At 31.8% G+C, this 4,930-nt stretch overlaps 1 long non-coding RNA gene across 1 annotated transcript; it reads left to right on the forward strand.

Moving 5' to 3' along the window:
• Positions 1 to 3,744: 3,744 nt before the first annotated feature.
• On the forward strand, positions 3,745 to 4,498 carry LOC136064206 (uncharacterized). The gene is made up of 2 exons (XR_010625890.1): positions 3,745 to 3,837; positions 3,988 to 4,498. It is a non-coding gene; the product is annotated as an uncharacterized LOC136064206 (long non-coding RNA).
• The last annotated feature ends 432 nt before the right edge of the window (positions 4,499 to 4,930 follow it).

Here is a 4,930-nt window from a genome sequence, read left to right on the forward strand (position 1 = left end):
ACACATTTCTACTCTCTTAAAATCATTTTTTGAAATAGAGTTGTTTAAAATCAATTTTTTGGTGTAAAAACCATTCCTTTGGAAAATGAGGTTTTTATTTTCAGAAGGAGAAAAATCCTTGCATTCTTACCCAAAAAAAAAAAAAAAGATGATATTTCTTGACATTTTTAAAAAATGAGTATTTTATCTTTGAAAATATCTTGAATTTTTGAAAAAGATATTTTGAAAGAGATTTTCTCGGGAGTTTATTTTAGAAAAATGGATTTTGGTGGAAAAACCCTGAAGGGTGAACAATTTCATTTGGGAAAATGTGATTTTTCATGTACTTTGGAAAAATCACTTTCAAGATTAAATTCCAAGCCTTCTAAAGGTTTTTTTTTTTTTCAAAGAAAACGTCTTGATGGTTTTCTATGTTCTTTTAGCTAGGGATATATAAGTCCATGGCTTTTTATAAGTCTTTTTGAAAAGATCCAATTAGGCTTCTTGAAACTTAATTTAACTAATTTAAGAAGTGATTTTAGAAAGTGCATCTATCGAAGATTTATTTAAAAATGTTCCTTTGGAGGGTTTTGTTAAAGAATCAACTTGGAAAATCTTATTGTTTAGTCATTGAAAATACCCGTTTTGAAATGGATAGCTTTAAGGAGTTATTTATGAACTATTTGATAAAACTTTGGAGAAATTACACTTTACCATTCTAAATTATACCTCCAATTACACTTTGCATTTTTTGAATGCACATTTTGCACTCTAAATTATAATCATTGTTACACTTTACACCTTGACATCTAATTTACTATTAACTTGAATGAAAAAATATGGCACCATGTAAAAAGACCCAATTTCCATTCTTCTCAATACCTTAAAAACAAGAGATAATTACACTTTACCCACTTATAATTTGTCTTTAATTTGACTTGCCTACCCGTGGTTTGATTTTTGATACTTTGCTCACTTGTGATTCCCTTCATTACTAATCTGTTACCCACCTCCAGTGCAGAAGTTACTCTAACACATAAACTCATAAAAAACAAAATTTAAAACAGATCAAACACTCCTCACTCTCAAAACAAACTCTCATCCAACGTGCTCACCAAACTAAGATCACAATGCAATGTGCTTGAGATAATGGATTGAGAACCACTTGGGTTTTGATTAGAAACTCCAAACAACCCATTTACAACAAACCGTCAGAAAAATGCAACAGTAAAAATAATCACGTTGACCTAATTTTGCACCTCATGCTTCATGTTTGTTTCCAAGGAAAAATCAAAGGGCAGAGAGAGAAAGGGAGAGTGAAGCAAAATGCAAGCGAAGGGCGTAAGTGTTTTGTTTCATTCGTGCATAAGGGTGAGTTTGGTTCAACTTTTTGAAAAAGTGCATAATAAAAAAGTGGAGTTTTCAAAAAGTGCATAATGAAAAAGTGTTTTTTCAAAAAGCTGAGTGTTTGGTAAAAATTGCTAAAAAGTGCATAATAAAAAAGCTGAGCGTTTGGTTAGTACTTAAAAGTGGCAGTTTGAAGGGTAAATTACCAAAAAGGACAAGATATATATATATATATATATATAAAAGAGAATTCTTTGTTTTAATTATCTCTCTTAATGCAAGTTATGGACAACATTTTTACAAAAATTTCACAATAAAATCTATATGACAAGTTGTTAATGGTAGATAAAAAAATAATAATGTCATTAGTAGGTTCAAATGAGAACCAATAACAACTTACAGTGTAAACTTTATTATGAGAAGTGTTACGTTTACAACATTTTTTACAATATTTTCACAACAAAATTTATGTGGAAAGTTGTTATTAACTCTAATTTGAACTCACCACTATGGTTATGATTTGATTAATAAGATTGTTGTGTTTGCAGTGTTTGTTCTGTAGCACGGAGAAAGATTGTTGTGCTTGTTCTGTAGCAGAGCAGCACAGAGAAAGATTGTTGTGTTTGTTTGTAGTGTTTATCAAGGGTAATTTGGTAATTGATTAACCAGCCCAACGGATAGTTCCAACGCGCATGAACTTTTTGCTTATGGACCTCCAGAGCTCCATAATGTTGCGCGTTCATGGATCCGTTTTTTGCCTTGGCCGAAAACGCAACTTTTTTCAAAAAGTTGCGTTTTGGGCTGAGCCAAACGCAAAAAGTTCCTCAGCATTTGTAAAATGCGCATAAATGCTTAAAGTTGGCTCTAAAAGCCCAACCTAAATCAAACACGCTTGGGATAACTTAAACAGTACGACTTCTGGATTAAGAACTCTGTTTGTTTCTTGAGAAATTGGCAAAATAAAGTGAAGGAAAATGGTCACAAGTAAATATAATAACAACTAAATAGTAATTGATAGCCTTAACCCAAAAACTACAACTAACCTGTTTCGGAAAACTTCGAAAAGAGCAATGGCATAATAAAATCCCACTGACCCAGTAAGGAAAGTTTGAATTTTTCCCATATTTACGAGTTGGTGCTCTGCTTGTTTCTCGGGAAAAAAAATGCAGAGAGAGAAAAAGAGTGTGTGTAGCAAAATGCTAACTAGAAAAGGGTGTTGGCATTTCATTTCATTTCATTAATGATGACCCAAAAAAGTTTAGTGATTGATTAATTTCCCAGTCCTCCATCTTAATTTCCCAGTCCAACTATCCCAGAGTTTGATTTGGAAGAACATCACATTCTACGTAAAACCTAGAAGTTTTTTTTTTTTTTTGGCCTTTTCTTGCTTTGTATGGCACAATATGGCTAGCATGGAAGCACTAGGATCCAAGCAGCAAGCTGTTGAGTTTGAGATCATGGGTGTGCCAAATGGGTATAACAAGGAGGAGATCTTGAAGCAAATTGATGCAATCCATGTTACAGGCGGTGAAGAGTTTGATGCTGAGTCTCTTTTCATTTTAGTCGAAAATGTTGATAAGCATGCCTCACCCATTGTTGGTAATTTTGTCGCCATTTTAGCATTGTAGCATTTAGGATCTTAGTTTGGTAAGCAAGTTGGATGGGAGTGAGTTTTGGGAGTGGAAAGTGTTTTAATCTGTTTGGGCTTTTGTTTTTTACATATTATGTGTTATAGTGTTAGAATAACGACCGAAGGAGAGGTGGGTAACAGATTAGTAATGAAGGAAATTACAAATGGGCAAAGTGTCAAAAATGAAATCACAGGTAGACAAGTCAAATTAGAGGTAAACCACAGGTGGGTAAAATGTAATTATTCCTAAAAACAAAGTAAAAATTACATTTTACCACCTTAAACTATACTCTAAATTTCATTTTGCACCCTAAATTTTGAATTTCTATCTAAGTTAATAACAAACTTAACGTCAAGGTGCAATGTATAACAAGAATCATATTTTATGGTGCATTTGAAAAATTTATGATGCAAAGTGTAACATAAAGTATAGTTTAGAATGATAAAGTATAATTTCTCATAAAACTTTTGAAAACATATTTTTCAAAGAGTTTATTTGAATCAAGCCCTTTATTATTTGGTAGAATAGTGTTTATGACGTTCACCCATGAGAAATCATACAAGGATCATATAGAAAAAAACTTAAATAAATACGTGAAAGGAAATAAAGCATATACATTCATCTATTTAAAACATTAGTTCAAATATGTATGATGGTAACTTTAAGTAACAGCAAGAAGCAATAACAACTATACCACTATGCTTGAGTGTCCATACGTTGTTCAAATCTACATTTTCACCCAAGCAACAAGAACTATAAGCATAAAGCATGGACATTCAAATTTTTTTTTTTTTTTTTTTTGACAATTCGAAAGCTGCTCTTTCACTTCCTCCAGAGAAGATGATGATGATGATGATGATGAAGATGATTGAAACATTGGGTTTGTATTTTTATTTTTATTTAATTTTGGGTTTGGGTTATGGGTTTTTAATTAATGGTTTAATTTTGAGTTGATTTTCTGTGGATTTTGGGTTTGATTTTGAGTTGGGTTTGAAATGGGTTTTGTTTATTTTGTTGATTGTGGTGGTAGACTGGGTTCATGGATGACTTACCACAGAGAGGGCAGAGAAGAGATGAGCGTGAGAGTGAGAGAGCTCAGTGCTTGACGGCAGAGCAGAGAAGAGAAGAGAAGAGAGAAATAAAAGGGAGAACTGAGGTATATATATTGCAAGGGTAATTTGGTGAACAGCAAGAGGTAACGGATACATATGCGCGTTTGCCTTTGCTTATGGACCTCTGATGCTCCATATTGTTGCGCGTTCATGGATTATTTTTTGCCTTGGTCCAAAACGCAACTTTTTCTAAAAAGTTACGTTTTGGGCTGAGCCAAACGTAAAAAACTGTCTCAGCATTTGTAAAATGCGCATAAATGGTAAAAGTGGGCTCTAAAAGCCCAACCAAACGGGCACTAAAGTTGGCTCTAAAAGCCCAACCAAACGGGCACTATATATCTAAATAAAAGTCCCTAGCTTTTTGGAGATTTTTTTATGACCAAAATGTAAAATTCATCTTTTATATTTTATTAGAATTCATTTCAATCCTTTAACTTTGTTTTCATTCATTTTAGTCTTTTAAATTTCAAGTTTATTTAATTAAGACTTCTCCATCAACTTCTATTAAATGTACGGTTAATTATCCAAATTTTGTAATTTTTTGTCTTCAAATTTTTTAAATTAAAAAAAAAAATTAATGATGATTGAAAAATATTTTCCATAATTTTTTTATAAAAAATTTAACAGCAGTTGACAGAAAGACCTTAATTGAATAAACTTGACTGAAATGAATTATAATGAAACTTCGAGGATGCGTTTTGCATTTTAACCTATCTTTGTTATACTTTTTCCAACTCATATTTTTTAGATATTTTGTTGATATCTTCAATATGCGAGCCTATATATTTATAGAGATATATTATGGATTTTAGTTAACTTAATTGGTAAAGTTTCTTATAGTTGAATAAGTGATCTATATTT

This window comes from Quercus suber, unplaced genomic scaffold (genome assembly GCF_002906115.3).
Source record: "Quercus suber isolate HL8 unplaced genomic scaffold, Cork oak 2.0 scaffold_646, whole genome shotgun sequence".
In the NCBI taxonomy this organism is placed as follows: Eukaryota; Viridiplantae; Streptophyta; class Magnoliopsida; order Fagales; family Fagaceae; genus Quercus; species Quercus suber.